This window comes from Theropithecus gelada, chromosome 7a (assembly GCF_003255815.1).
Source record: "Theropithecus gelada isolate Dixy chromosome 7a, Tgel_1.0, whole genome shotgun sequence".
NCBI classification, from domain to species: Eukaryota; Metazoa; Chordata; class Mammalia; order Primates; family Cercopithecidae; genus Theropithecus; species Theropithecus gelada.
The window spans coordinates 52,220,791-52,237,670 of NC_037674.1; the positions used below are offsets into that span (position 1 = coordinate 52,220,791).

Below are 16,880 nucleotides of genomic sequence, written 5' to 3' on the forward strand. Positions count from 1 at the left end.
AGCAAATGGTATTAACATTAAATATTCAAAGGGGAAAAAACCATAAATGGATATTTCACATATGAAAAGATATCTCACTAGTAATCACAGAAAAGCAGATAAAAAGCACAGTGAGATTTCATGCCCATCAGGCCAGCAAAACTTTTTTAAAATTGTGCTAAAATATATATAACATAAAATTTACCACAGTAATCTTTTTTTTTTTGAGACGGAGTTTCGTTCTTGTTGCCCAGGCTGGAGTGCTATGGTGCGATCTTGGCTTGCCACAACCTCCACCTCCCAGGTTCAAGCGATTCTTCTGCCTTAGCCTCCAGAGTAGCTGGGATTACAGGCATGTGCCACCACGCCCAGCTAATTTTGTATTTTTAGTAGAGACAGGGTTTTTCCGTGTTGGTCAGGTTGCTCTTCAACTCTCGACCTCAGGTGATCCACCCGCCTCGGCCTCCGAAAGTGCTGGGATTACAGGCGTGAACTACCGTGCCCGGTCCATGGTAATCATTTTTAAATATATAGTTCTGGGACACTAAGTACAGCTACCTTGTTATGCAACCATCACCACCCATCTTCAGAACTGCCGTCTATCTCAAGAACTGCAAAAGTTTTTTTAAAAATTGTAAATAACCAAAGTTCAGAGAGCTGTTAAAACTGTTAGTAAATATAAGCTGGAATAACCACTTTGGAAAACAATTTGTCAAAATCTGGTAAAGCTAGATTCTCTACAATTAGCAATTTCACCCCAAGGCATATTTCTTTAATAAAACACTAACATACAAGGAAACATTATTAATAATCTTCATGGTAACATTATTTGTAAGAAATTATTGACTACTTAAATAAACAACCATTAGTAAAAAAATAGGTAAAGTGTGATAAATTCATATAACAGAATACCATACATAAATGAAATACAAATGAAAAAAATGCTACCTGCATTAACACAGATGAGTCTCACAAATACAAGATGAATTGAAAAAATAAAGAACATATATAGGACATTACTATTGATAATTTCAAAAATATACACAATAACATTATATATCAGTGCTCCCCAACTCTTTTATACCATGGCACACAGAAAATAACATTTGTATCATACACAAACAAGGCTGGTCATAAAATCCACTGTTCCAAAGGCTGAGAGGATCAACATCTGGTATGCCTCTAAATCATTCATCATACCCATATTGAAAATCTTAGCTACATACTGCTTAGGGATCTGTAGATATATAGTAAAAGTAAAAATGAAATATCTTGAAACAATAATAATCAAATTTAGGATAATGGCTACTTTTTTTCTTTTTTTTTTTTCTTGCTCTGTTGATCAGGCTGGAGTGCAGTGGCACAATCATAGCTAACTGCAGCCTTCATCTCCCTGGCTCAAGTGATCCACTTCATTCAGTCTTCCGAGTAGCTGGGACTACAGGTACATGCCACCACACCCAGCTAAATTTTTTTTTTTAAGTAGAGAGGAGGTCTCGCTATGTTGCCCAGGCTGGTCTCAAACTCCTGAGCTCACATGATCCTCCTGCCGCAGCCTCCCAGTGTGCTGGGATTACAGGTGTGAGCCACCCACTGTGCCCAGCCAATAATGGTTACTTTTGAGGGGAGGAAAAAATGTGTATTAAAGGAAGAGTACACAAGGGTTTTCAACAGTACTGTAATATTGTTTCTTAAATTCAGGGATGAAAACATTAGTGTTTATTATTTCTATATAAATTATATATTTATATTTTCATAAATTTATATATAAACTTTTAAATAAAAAGAAAAGAATGGGAAGGAAAAGGAATACAGCAAACCTAAGCTACATTTTCAAGCTTAGCCTAGCAAGAGAGGTGAAAGGGGCAATAGGTAATGGGGAAAAGAAGCTGCTGGGCAGATACAGGGTTTTCTTCTTAAGACTATAGAAAAGGGGCCAATAGAGAAGGAGAGACTCTGACCCGGAGGATGGAGTAACTAATAGAACACTGTCTCAAAGAAGGTACAAAATGATGGGGCCCAGAGGATAAGCAGACATATTAGCAAAATTAAAAAGGGAGGCCCTCTTTTTTATCTACATGTAGATACGCTGGATTTTTGTATCGCTTTGCTTATGTAGAAAGTACAGTAAGTTTACTTGTGAAGTAGAAGGAATGGTCAGTTTCTGAGAATAAGATAATGATACCAAGTAAGGGGTTTTAAAAGGGGTGGCAATTTAAAATAAAGTAGTTGAAATACTAACAGATGACAAAAATCAGAATTCAGTTCCCACAGACACAGTTGTAGAGAACTATCCGAGGCTATGCAATTCAACAATTTTCTCTGGACAGTAGTTCTGATAATGTGCTCAGGGCTCTAGTCATTCTGCAGCGGTGTCGTACAGACTCTCTCAGGAAAATGAGACAGGGTGAGAGCTGAGCTAGTAGCACTCTAGATATACCACCCCACTTCAACTCCACTTTTTCCCATATTATACATGGGGCTTCCTGATAAAATTTCCTTTGAAGAAGGGTTCTACAACTAGATCACTAGTCACTATCCTAGAATAAGCCTGAACAGCAGATACAAAATCACATAATTTCTGCCTCTCACGAAAATGTGCTTAATATTAGGCAATTTGCCTACGCTGAGGGACATTATTAAAAACGCAGTCCTATGAAACCACTGTCTTATTTACAGTAAAGGTATTGTTGAGGATGCCAATCAACAGAGCCTTCTTTATAAGGACTCAAGGGATATATCTCTCTCTCTGATCTTGATACCAGGCCAAATGATACTTCCCATGTGCCATTTAGTTTGCTTTTACGTTGGGACACTGTAAATCAGGGCACTGATCCTGTTGTCCAATATGAATTGGCTTCTAAAAACCAAATTTAAAGCCCACATCTAGCAAACAAACAAGACCATATAGAATCTTTTTTATTAAGGTGACTTTATTTTTATGTAATTGAAGACAGGATCTCGCTTTGTCACCCAGGCTGGAGTGTAGCGGCACAACTACAGCTCACTGCACCCTTGAACTCCTGGGTTTCCTTCTGCTTCACTAGTAAACTTATTGTACATTCTACAACTCAGCCTCCAGTGCTGGGATTATAGGCATGAGCCACCTCACACAGCCAGAATTTTTATTTACACTCTCTCACCTCATTTCAATCTATCTTTCTAGCCTTTATCTTTCACCTGAATTTTCTCAGGATGACTCAAACTGCTACCCACCATCACTACAGATAAGGCAGAGTTTGGCTGCCACAGGTAGAGACACAGGGGGCAGGGACAAGAACACTGAGAAAGCCTCACTCTGAGGCCCAAGTGCAGAGGATCTGCCTAAGACTAAGACTAAATAAGAACCAAGAACCATCCCTTACCACAACCATATAACTTAAGACTAAACAGATGACAACGAAACACAATACTTGGCCCTAAAGTGGATTCTGTATTAGGCTAACTGATAAAACTGGAGTATTCCATTAGAAAATAAAAACTCGGAATCAGAATATGAACTGACAAAATTGGAATATGGCATATAAATGTGTTTTGGTTATATAAGAGAACATTTCTATTCTTAAGAAATACATACAGAGGTCTTTAAGGGTAAAGGGCTATAAATGTTACTATCAACTAGTTCAGAAAAAATGTATGTACACACACACACACAGAGTACTTTTTTTTTTTTAAAGAGACGGGGTCTTGCTGTATTATGCAAGCTGGAGTGCAGTGGCTGTTCATAGGCATGATCATAGTGTACTACAGTCTCTAACTGCTGGCCTCAAGCAATCCTCCCACCTCAGTCTCCTGAACAGCCAGGACTATAGACATAGAAATACATCACGGTGCTCAGCTATACTGCTTTTAATTTTCGACTTTTTATAAGTCTGAAACCATTTCAAAATAAAAAATAAAGAGAAGTCTTTGTTACCATAGTAAGCTATGAATTGACTAGTGTTTTCCTATCACTGGGTCTGAATTCTTACAGGGAGCATGAATCCATAAGCATACCAGGAACTGTTCTATAATCTTTCATATTCACATGTAAATTATTGTGAATGACCCAAAAAAGCATTTAAAAAACAAAATTCACAGCATCCTTTGAGTATTACATATGTTTTTCAAATTATTAAAATATTATTTTGTGAGGATAACCAAATCTGACTTTATGTGCCCTTACTTTATGAAGTAGGGAATTTTTTACTACTGATCATCAGAAACAGCAGTGCTGATGATGCTTTCCACAGCTATTACAAAGTGGCAAAAAAACGAGAGGATCTTCAAACAATATAAGTTGAAAGGAAAGTAGAAAACAAAATCAAGCTTTAAGAGATTCAAGAAGCTTCAATGGTAGGGAAAACAGACCCAAATTAAATAAGGATAAATGAAAGTACTGTGTTCAGCTTTAAAAACAAAGAAATACTGAATTATTACTAGACAAAGGAGATGTGGTTTAATAGCAGGCAATTCAAGTGGGGGAGGGGAGAGATTCTGGATGGCCACAAGTGTAATTCTTGCCAACAGTGGGATATGGCAGCCAAAAACCTAATGCATTATTAAGTAGCATTAATTAAGATATTATTTAGGGAGATAATAATCCAACTCTGCACTAGTCAGAGCACAAGTGAAGTAATGCATTAAATTCTGGGCCTCAGGACTCCTGGCTTACGGTCCTGAGGGAATAGCTTGTATCAGACCAATCCTCCTGCTGAGAACAACTACAAAACCTGGTTAAAACACAGATAGCAACTGTTTAAGTACAATGGAGATCAACTTAGACAGGCAGCATTGAAGGAGCTGGGATTCTGTAAGGGAGGGAGGTACACTGAAATGAGCCCAGCATATATCTCTATTTCCTCCCTTGGGGCATTTGCAGATTCCCCACAGGGATAAAAGCCAATCCAAAAAGGAGATACTTTGGATAGAAATCTGCAGTCTTACTGGTTGAGTAAACACACAAAAGACAGTATTCGTGACTGCCAAACCAGCTGGAAAGTGAGCGAAAAATTCCAGAAGAAGAGAACCACAGGGAGAGAACCACAAACTCTGCACATACACTCCACTCAAAACTCTGGCTGACCCCCGCATTAGGCATGTATGAGGTAAGCTCTATACTGTCAGGCTAAGACTAAAAGAACTGAACATAAGGAGATTGAGTCTGGAATTTGAGTTCAGCCAAGTTAACTGCCTGCTAAAACACAAAGTTAATATTCTTAATAGGAATATAACAGAATCCATAATCTCTACAACATATTCAGTGTCTCTACAATATATTACAAAACTATTCGACAACCAGCAATTCTCCAAATATGGTCAGGATAACCCTGAGAGCCTCAAGACCCTTTCAGGGATTCTGCAAAGTCAAACCTATTTTCATAGCAATACTAAGATGTTATTTACCACTTTTTTCTTTCATTCTCTCACAGTGTACAGTGGAGTTTCCCAGAGGTGCCAGGACTTTTAAAGAAACCATCACTCTGATGGCTAACAGAATGTATGCATCTCTATTTTTATGTTTCCTAAAAGTTTTTACGGTATAGTTGGTTTTAGGTATAAATTTGTGTGTATATAGGGATTAACTTAGTTTGTTCTCAGGACAGTACAGCAGTGTGTGTTCTTATAGTTGTAACTGCTATAATTTCTACAATTTCATTATTGTTCAATAAACCAATGTTTGAAATACCAAAGGTTTCCTTGTGCCTGCAAGGAAACATAAGAAATACACTCTGTTGTCTTACATGGCAATAACATTTACATTTTTTTAAACTTTTATTCATTTTTAAATTTCTCTAAAACTATTCTATTTTTATAATATTTATACTGAAATAGAGAAGACTAACTTTCTCAACCCACTGCTGCAACAACCATGTCTAAAGATGCTGAAAAAGATGAAACCGATAGCAGAGTTTTCTAACTTATGGAAACGAGAAATATAGTCTAAAAATACTGTGTAAAATAAATGAAAATATGATAAAAGTTATCTTTCTCTTAGCTTTACAGACGCTAATAATTTACCTTACTCTATCTTATGCAAAGGAAGTGATGACTATTTTGAAAACAAACATTCAGAGTTCAGAGAAAACTAAATTGGATTTTATTTTAACATAAATGTCATGAGTTTAAGAGCCAAAAGCTATTATTTTAGCTTTTCAAGCAAGAAAAGAAAAAGGTCACTGAAGCATCTTAAGTTATCATATTTCATTGGTTAGAGAAGTATAGTTGCTAAGAGACTAACAGAGGTGACATTGCTGAATTCCTGCTTTGAAAACTCAGGAAAACAAACTATGGCACTGTCACATTCCAGTGGTACAGTAACTTGCTGAATAAAATATTTAGCTGTAAACATGAAGACAGCATCTCATCTGCAAAACTGTACTTTTGCCTGACAAGTCTATAGACATGACTGCGTTTCCTGCTTTACTTCTATTGTCTAGTACTGATATCAAGTAATCATTGAAGAATATTTTTACATGAATCCTTGGCAATGAACACAAGTGGTGATGAAATACTCAAAGTGTTAAATAGCTTTTTGGAATCCCATGGTTTATTTTGGAAAAACCGAATTGACATTTGCACTGATGATGTGAAAATGACAGTGGGTAACACTGCCTTAGTAGTAGTTTCAAGGCAGTGGCACCAAACTCACTGCGTTCTTCATGGCCACATACTCACAGTTGTTTGTTTTGTTTTGTTTTTTTTAAAGCCACTTTCACTTAAGGTCCTTGATAAAGCAGTAAGAATTATTAACCTTGGCCAAGCACGGTGGCTCACACCTGTAATCCCAGCACTCTGGAAGGCCAAGACAGGTGGATCACATAAGGTCAGGAGTTTGAGATCAGCCTGGCCAACATGGTGAAACCTTGTCTCCACTAAAAATACAAAAATTAGCCGGGCATAGTGGTTCACACCTGTAATCCCAGCTACTCAGGAGGCTGAGGCACCAGAATCACTTGAACCCGGGAGGCGGAGGCTGCAGTGAGCCAAGATGGTGCCACTGCACTCCAGCCTGGGCAATAAGAGTGAGACTCCATCTCAAGAAAAAAAAAAGAATTATTAACATTATTAAATCTTGACCTTGGAGTACATGTATCTTTAATATTCTGTGTGACAAACTGTGAAGAATGTAGAAAACACTTCCACTTCATACCAAAGCACAATGGGTTGTCTCGAGGGAAAGCACCTGTTTAATAGTTTGAGTTGCAAGCTGAACCAGGTACTTTTTTCATGAAACACAATTTTTACTTCAAAGAAAATCTGACAGACATTTGCATTTTTCGCAGGTATCTTACTGTGAATAAAGTGACCTCATCAATTCTGAGACAACAACTGAAAGTATTTCTTATCAAGGACAAAATTTGAACTTTTAAGTGAAAAATCAGAATTCTAAAACACTTGTACCGATGACTACGAGCTTTGAAGATTCTTCTAACAAGATGAGTGATGCACCACATAACAACATTTTTTGGTCAACAGTAGACTGCATATATAAGGGTGGTCCCATAAAATTATAAAGAATCTGAAACATTCCTATCGCCTTAGTGATGTCATAGATGTAACATCATAGCACAACATATTAACTTTTCTATGTTTAGATACACAAATAACATTTTACAATTGCCTACAGTATTTAGTACAGTAACATACTATACAGGTTTGTAGCCTAGCAGCAATAGGCTACCCCATATAGCCTAGGTGTTCACTAGACTATGACATCTAGGTTTGTGCAAGTACACTCTATGATGCTCACACAACAACAAAATCGTCTAATGACACATTTCTCAGAATATATCCCTATTGTTAAGTGATGCCTGCCTATATTAATGAATGTGACTTTTTTTTTTTAAGTCTTCAATTTTATTTGTTTTAAACAGCAACTAACAGCTTGGAAATGTCCCTAACAGCTAGGACCCGCCCCATGCATTCCAGAGGTTCCCCCACCAAGGCTGGGGTCCAGGTTCCAGGAACTCCTCCTCATTAGGCCTGATTTCTCTCTGGAGACTTGGGACAAAAAAGCCTGTGGAGTTAGAGGGGAAGTTGGCACTAAAGGTCACCGTTTAGAAGAGTTGGGCTCAGACACAGCTGCCTTTGCTAGTCTTAGGATATTCTGAGATTTGGTAGCGTGCTCAGATTGTGGGCATGGAGAGGGGCTCCTGAACTCCTCTCCAGCCTCACTCGCTCCTGGGCAAGCCTCACAGCACCCTTTCCTCTTGCTGGCTCAACATGCTGCCTTTGGAAGAGCGGTACCTGATAGTCTGGGTGCTCCAGCATGCCTTTGTGTGACCTGGTCAGTTGCAGGGAAGCATGCTCCCCTCAACTTTTCCTGGCCTAGGCAGGGTGTGGAATCAGAAAGGTGATAAAGATTCAGACCTGAGATACCCACCCCTTACCGACCCTCACCTAAAAGTGAGTATTACAAGGACATCATTTTGTGACTTGGAGGGGCAAACCTGGGTATTTAAATCCAAAGGTGGTAACAGCTGGGCCCCCAGGCTGGAGGCAGCTCAATGCATGCACTGAAGCAGCAGGGGCAGCTCAGCAGGATGGTAGGGCCCACAGGGCTGGACCTGGACCGCCCACCGCCATCCACACCCATGGTAACCATGGAAACATAACCACCCTGCTCCTGTCAGCTGCCTGGGTTCAGACAACCAGGACTGGCCCACTTCCATCAAGCCAAATCCTAAACTGATCAGGCTGGCCACAGAGTGGTTGCAGGAAGAACTGGGATTCGGTGATTTGGTCAGTCCAGGCTTCCCAGCACAGCTTGGAAGGACTACCACAGGAGCTTCCACACCTTGATGTCTGGGCTGGGGTCAGACAGGGCTTAGGCAGCCAGCATAGTGGCCATCAGAGCTGGCCAAATGGTCCCGATGCCCTCTGCCTGTGAGCTAACAGCTACTGTGTGGCTGCTGCCCTTGCTGCTGCAGCAAAAGCCTCTGTGTCTCATTGAGGGGACTCTGGCTGGTGCTCTGCCTGCCCTGGCTGCTCAGTCAGTCCTCCAGGGGTGAGGATGTATCAATAGTCACTGGGAGTGCCACCCACTGCTCCCATGCCACTGCCATCCCCAGCTCCACTATAGGGCTGATCCCTGCCAGGCAGCTCCATGCTGCCTCCTGCAGTGGGCTCCTCGGCTCTCTTGATGTTGATGTATAAGGGGTCCTGGCTGGCGGATAGCACAGCCAGCTGGCCCAGAATGCTCTCCAGTTTCATTCGCAGACAAGTAAAGCTTGGGCGCTGCTTGGGGTCAGCACTCCAGCACTGGTACATGAGATCATACAAAAGGTCATCTGAAGGCCTAAGCAGCCCTTTGGCTTGGATGGAGTGGGAGTGTAAGAAGTCCTCCATACACTCTGGAAGTTGTTTCAGGCGGTTCCCGCCAATGAGGTAGTTGTAAATCTCAGCGTTTTTGATGCCAGCGTATGGCGTCTGCCCACGTGTCATGATCTCCCACATGGTCACTCTGAAGGCCCACACATCACTGTGCACAGTATACAGGTTGTCAGACACTCTCCAGGGCCAGCCACCTGACAGGCAATTTGGAGGCACAGCCCTGACGATAGTAGTCCCCGCTGTAGATCTTCCAGGAGAGTCCAAAGTCAGCCACAGACCCTGTCATGTCTACTGCCAGCATGCAATTCCGAGTGGCCAGGTCTCAGCGGATGAAGTTCCGAGAGCTCAGGTACTCCATGCCGCAGGCAATGTCCACCATGAACCGGATCAGGGTAAAGGGGTTCTCCCCAATCTGGGAGGTGAGCAGGAAGGTGTGCAGGTCCCCATGCTTCATGAACGGCAAGATGACCATGGGGATGGGGTGACAGCCTTTAGCCCTGCTCCAGAGGCTCACCCCAACAAGTTTGGCCACGTGTGGATGGTCAAACTCCTTCATGCAGGCTGCTTCCCTGAGGAACTCTTCAATGTCGCTTCAGGCAATGACGTCAGCTTTCAGCATCTTTCACAAAGGAGCCATCCTCCTGCTTCAGCTGGGCCTACCGCACTGAACCACACTCTCCTTTGCCCAACATCTGGCCGGGGTGAACTGCTGCTCTGGGCTGAGCACATCCTTGTTTTTCCTTTAGTCCACTGTTGATGCTCAAGCTGTCCAATGCGGCCTCGATGCACTCGGGCCTTTCTCAATTGAAGGACTGGGCTGCCCGGAAGTAAACAGCTGGCTCTCCCCGGGCCATGACACAGTCAAAGCCTTGCCCAAACTGTGTCTCTTTCCATCTCTTTCGAAGCAGGATGAGGGCCAGGGCAGCAGCCGTCACCAGGGCTGTTAGCACACCAAGGACCACAGGTACCCAGGATGTGCGGCTGTGAGGAGGGCCCTGCTGGCCTGCATGGTCATGAGAAGAGACCACCAGTGGCTGACTCCACGGTCCACAGCCAACTGCATTGGAGACGCACACACATATGATCAGGTTCTTTTGGGTATCCCAGCCTGTCAAATTGGTCCTGCTCCCTTCCACTGTCAGCTCATCCTGGGTTCCACTGCCTTGAACCCAGGACAGTTTACAGGGTCCCAGGGGGACTTCCAAAGGGCCCTCGGGGATCACTTCTTCCCACTCCAAGATGAGGCCTGAATCTGTGCAGATGGCATGGGGGTTTTGGGGAGTGCTGGCTGCGGCCAGACCCTTGGTCTGAAAGGGCACCCAGTCAGCATAGGGAGAGGGCCCCAAGGCATTGGCACAGTGCACCCTGAGGCTGTAGCTGATAGCAGGCACCAGCTCCCGGAGCAGGCAGGTAAAGGGGGCCACAGGGACCACAACAGCCAGGACTTTCCCAGCCTCCTGGGGCCTGTGTTACCTGAACTGTACAGGACTATAGCAGGGCTCAGCCATCAGCACCTGGCATCCAGACCACACTAATGTTGCTGCTGGAAAGCTTTGTCACGGTGATGATGAAGGGGGCTGCAGGCAGTGCTTGAAGGTGAACAGTGGCTATGCGAGAAGAGGCCAGGCATTTTAGGTTGTGAGCTTCACAGGAAAACATGGGTGCTCTGGGTCACCCCTGTTACATTTAAAACAGATGGAGAGGGAGCGGGTCTCCCGATCTTGATAGTTTCTCTCCACCAGACAATGGTAACAGGTTCAGGGGGACCCACAGCCTTGCAAGACAGTTGGAAAGGGGCATTGGGTGGCACTGCCAGATCTTTTGGCTCCACTATGAAAAGTGGCACACCTTCTACCATGAGCCACATTGGCTGGGAGATCTTGGTTTCGCCCCCATTCTCCACCTGGCACCAGTACTGGCCGTGTCAGAGCGCTCCACTGACTTCAGGCTGAGGAAGCCGATCCAGTGCTGCTTGCTGACTGGGGTGTACAACTGGTCCAAGTTCTGGATCACAGGCCCATCCTTCACCAGCTGGATGTCAGGCTCCTCCAACCCCTCCACGCTGCAGTTGAGCTTCACTGGCTGCCCCTGAGCCACTGTCAGCTTCACCAGGGCTCTGTTGCGCTTCGGACCTGCAGCCCCAGACCTGCAGCAGCAGAGAAGCCAGAGCTGCCAATGGCAGCCCCAGCGGCGGCAGCAGCAGCGGGAGCCCTGGCCGCCCCATGCTCCGCCTCAGCGCCATCTGTGGTGACACCACACCATGCCAGGCCCGGCCCACGAGCGAGCAGGGAGGAGGGCTGAATGTGACTTTTTTTTTTTTTTTTTTTTTTTTTTTTTTGAGACGGAGTCTCGCTCTGTCTCCCAGGCTGCAGTGCAGTGGCCGGATCTCAGCTCTCTGCAAGCTCCGCCTCCCAGGTTCACGCCATTCTCCTGCCTCAGCCTCCTGAGTAGCTGGGACTACAGGCGCCCGCCACCTCGCCCGGCTAGTTTTTTCTATTTTTTAGTAGAGACGTGATTTCACCGTGTTAGCCAGGATGGTCTCGATCTCCTGACCTCATGATCCACCCGTCTCGGCCTCCCAAAGTGCTGGGATTACAGGCTTGAGCCACCACGCCCGGCCTGAATGTGACTTTATATTGACAAATATGTCAACATTTGGAAGATCTTCATAACTCAGTAAACCATTATTTTCTAAATGAACAATGCATAATATTACAAAGTGGTAAAATATTCACTCAGGCCAGGTGCAGTGGTTCAAACCTGTAACCCCAGCACTGTGAGAGGCCAAAACAGGTGGATCACTTGAGCCTAAAAGACCAGTCCTGAAATGATACAGATTTTGAAATTAGTACACAAGGATTTTAAAGTAGGTATTATAACCTACACTCAAGGATGTAAAGTAAAATACCTGTAATGGTCAAATAGATAAGAAATTAGAGAAATAAAAATTTTAAAAACAACCAAATGCAAATCTCAAACTAACAAATATAAAGCCTAGAATAAGAAAGTCCCTGGATAGGTTTAAAAGCATATTAAAATTATACAGGAGTCAGTGGCCCTGAAAATGGACCAAAAGAAATGATCCAAGCTATAGAGCAGAGAGAAAAAACAGGAAATAGAATCAACAGAACTCCAGCAATCGGGGAAAGAACATCAGGATATCTAAAATATGTGTAACTAGAGTCCCAGAACAAAACTGAGAAAAAAAAAATGAAGCAGAAAAAACAGTAACATAAAACGTCCCAAATGTGGTAAAAGGCATACATTTATAGATTTAAGAAGCTTGCTATCTGAAGCAGGATGAATACAAAAAGACACACTCCTAGGTATATCATAATCAAACTTTTTTTTTTTTCTTTCTGGGGGGGGACGGAGTCTCACTCTGTCGCCCAGGCTGGAGTGCAGTGGTACGATCTCAGCTCACTGCAAGCTCCACCTCTCAGGTTCACGCCATTCTCCTGCCTCAGCCTCCTGAGTAGCTGGGACTACAGGTGCCTGCCACCATGCCCGGCTAATTTTTTGTATTTTTAGTACAGACGGGGTTTCACCATGTTAGCCAGTACGGTCTCGATCTCCTGACCTCATGATCTGCCTGCCTCAGCATCCCAAAGTGCTGGGATTACAGGCGTGAGGTACCGCACCCGTCCTACCATAATCAAACTTCTAAAGATCTATGATAAAGATAAAATCTTGAAAGCAACAACAAAAAAACACACAGAGGAACAATACAAACAATGGCTGAGCTCTCATTAGAAATAATGAAGACCAGAAGACAATGGAACTCAAAGTGCTGGGGGAAACTCTACCTGAAATTCTATACCTAAGGTTGTGACCTAAGAATAGATGTGTCAGGATGGCCCAGTAGGCACCAGATTCAAGCTATATTAAAAAAAAAAACTTTCAGGAATGCAAGTGTAGCCAGGTGCAGTGGCTCACGCCTATAATCCCAGCACTTTTGGGAGGTCAAGGAGAGTGGATCACTTCAGCTCAGGAGTTTGAGACCAGCCTAGACAACATGGTAAAATCCCATCTCTACCAAAAATACAAAAAATTAGCCAGGTGTAGTGGCACACACCTGAAGTCCCAGCTACTGAGGAGGCTGAGGTGGGAGGGCTGCTTGAGCTTGAGAGGTGGAGGTTGCAGTAAGCCAAGATAGCACCACTGTGCTCCAACCTGGGTGACAGAGCAAGACCTCAAAAAAAAAAAAAAAAAAAAAATATATATATATATATATATATACATATATGAAAGTATAATAAATATATTTTTTCAGATTGATGAAAATAGAATTCATTACCATCATATCAGTACTACGAAACATAAAGGACATGAAATGACCTAAGAAGGAAACTCAAGTCTCCAGATGGAACGAAGGCTACTAGAAATGGTAAATATATGGGGCTAATTTTTTGGGGGGTAGGGGGGTGGGGAGACAGAGCCTCACTCTGGCACCTAGGCTGGAGTGCGGTGGCTCAATCTTGGCTCACTGCAACCTCTGTCTCGCAAGCTCAAGCAATTCCTCCACCTCAGCCTCCCAAGTAGCTGGGACTACAGGTGCACACCACTATGGTTAGCTAATTTTTGTATTTTTTTTGTAGAGACAGGGTTTCCCTGTGTTGCCCAGGCTGGTCTCTAACTCTTGGGCTCAAACAATCTACCTGCCTCAGCCTTCTAAAGCACTGGGATTACAGGCATGAGCCATCATGCCCAGCAGGGAGTAAATTTTTATTAAAGTGTACCTTTTTCATATTTTAATTTCTTTAAAATACACATGAATGCCTAACATAAAAATTACGGCGTTGTACTGTGAGGTATAATGCAGATGACAAGTAGAGCATTAAGGTGAGAAATAAATGGAACCACAGTTGACCATGGATTTGAAATGGGCAGGTCCACTTATCTGCAGCTTTTCTTCTGTCTCTGCCATCCCTGAGACAGCAAGACCAAGCACTCCTCTTCCTCCTCAGTTTACTCAACATAAAGACAATGAGGATGAAGACCTTTATGATGATCCACATCCACTTAATGAACAGTAAATATATTTTCTCTTCCTTATAACCTTCTTAGTAACATTTTCTTTTCTGTAGCTTATTTTACTATAAAAACATAATATATAATATACATAACATATAAAATGTGTGTTATAATCAACTGTTATGTTATTGGCAAGGCTTCTGGTCAACAGCTATTAGTAGTTAAATTTAGGGGCAGTCAAAAGTTATACACAGATTTTCAACTGCATAGTGGGTCATTGGCCCTAATCCCCATGTTGTTCAAGGATCAATTCCATATGGTTCCAACATTTTACACGAATTAGTACGATATTAACTCTCTGTAGACCGTGAAAAGTTAAATGTGTTGTAATCCCAATAGAAATAACTAAAAAACAAAATAATGCAAAGAGGTATAGTTAAAAATCCAATAAAAGAATTTAAAATAACTGGTCCAAAATAGGGCAGAACAGGAGAAGCAGAGAAACAGAACAAAACAAAGTGAGTATACGAACAAAAACAGATGGGATTAACAGGATACAAACAGCAAAATGACAACTAAACCCAACTGTAAAAATTATTATGAATGATCACTTCCAACCAAGATGTAGTAACAGGAATTGAATGTACCCTTTGCCTGAAGTAACTAAAACACTGGACAAAAGTTAAGAAACAATTGCTTTCTGACATTGGATATCAGCCAGCACAGATCCGAAAACCAGGAGAAACAAACAAGATGAGCTCAGTCAACTTAAGCAAGTTTCTTAACTTGCTTACCAACTTAAGCAAGTTTCCAGGATACAGTTCATATTTAAAAGCACAATCTGAAAGGATCAAACTGTTTCTAAATAACTTCCACTGCATCCTAGAACAAAGCCATAAAAAAGAATAAAATCACGTTAGCTGCAGCAACAGGGATAGAACTGGAGGTCATTATCTTAAGTGAAATAAGCCAGGCACAAAAAGACAAATATCACACCTTTTGACGTATATGTGGAAACTAAAAAATTAGGTCGCATGGAGGTAGAGAGTAGAAGGCCAGATAACCGAGATGGGGAAGGGTGAGTGGGAGCATGGGGGAGGATGAAGAGAGATGGGTTAAAGGGTACAAATATACATTTAGACACAAGGAATAAATCCAGTGTTTGACAGCAGAGTAGGGTGACGTTAGTTGACAAAAATATACTGCACTCAGGTGATGGACATCCTAAATACCCTGACTTTATCACCACACATTATATACATGTAATAAAATTTCACAGGTACTCCATAAATTTGTACAAATTTTAAAAATCTGAAATCTTAAAAATTTAAAGAAATATATATAGGAATACAAAAATATCTAGCATTCAGCAAGGGAGAATTTGCAACGTCTGGCATCTAATAAAAAATTACCAACGCATGCAAAGATGCAGTTAAATATGATCCGTAATGAGAAGAAAAGCCAATTGATATAAATCCCCAAATGACAAGAATGAAAGAATTTGTAAAGAGGGATATTAACAGTTATTATAAGTATGTCCCAGATGTCCAAGAAGGTAGAGAAAAGATTATAAATGTTAGGTAGCAAAATGGAAGATATAAAATGGTCCAAATCAAACTTCTGGAGATAAAAGCTATAATGTCTGTGATAAAAATATACTGGAAGGAATTAGACACCGCAGAAAAAGAAAATTCGTGACTTGAAAATACAGCAAAAGAAACTATTCAAAGTGACATACAAAGAGAAAAAAAATAAGAAAAAAATAGACCACTGATAAGCTGTGGAACACTTTAGGAGACCTAATATATGTGCAATTGGAGCAGAAAAGCTATTTGGATTTTATTAAATAATAATCAAAAAATTTGCAAATTTGATAAAATTAAAACCCTACAGATCTAAGAAGCACAAAAAACCCCAAGAACAGGAAATAAGAAGGAAACTACAAGATGTATCATAAGTCAATTGCTTAACAAGTGATAAAGAGAAATTCTTAAAAGCAGTCAGAGAAAAACATAAATGACCTTAAAGCCCCAGCAGAAAAATCAGAGCTGAGGCTGTGCGCGGTGGCTCATGCCTGTAATTCCAGCACTTTTGGAGGCCAAGGCGGGTGGATCACCTCAGGTCGGGAGTTCGAGACCAGCCTGACCAAAATGGAGAAACCCTGCCTCTACTGAAAATTCAAAATTAACTGGGTGTGGTGGTGCATGCCTGTAATCCCAGCTACTCAGGGGGCTGAAGCAGGAGAATCACTTGAATCCAGGAGGCAGAGGTTACGGTGAGCCGAGATCATGCCATTGCACTCCAGCCTGGGCAACAAGAGCACAATTCCCTCTCAAACAAACAAACAAAAAAATCAGAGCTGGTCAGAATGGATTAAAAAAGCAAGACTCAACTATACATACCTATAAGAAACACATTTTAAATATAAAGAAAGATATACACTGAAAAGGACAGAAGAAGATACACTATACAACGAGTAAGCATAAGAAATCGAAGTGTCTTTATTAATATCAAAGTAGACTTCAAGACAGAGTACTACCAAACATAAAGAGGAAAATTAGATAATAATAAAATAGTCAATTTATCAGGAAGACAGATCAATCATGAATGAA

At 41.9% G+C, this 16,880-nt stretch overlaps 1 protein-coding gene and 1 pseudogene across 3 annotated transcripts in view; both read right to left on the reverse strand.

Annotated features, from left to right (window-relative positions):
• Positions 1-16,880, reverse strand: part of ETFA (electron transfer flavoprotein subunit alpha) — a 102,329-nt gene that overhangs the window by 34,227 nt on the left and 51,222 nt on the right. The gene's annotated exons all lie outside the window — the stretch shown is intronic.
• On the reverse strand, positions 8,853-11,551 carry LOC112627539 (annotated as a pseudogene).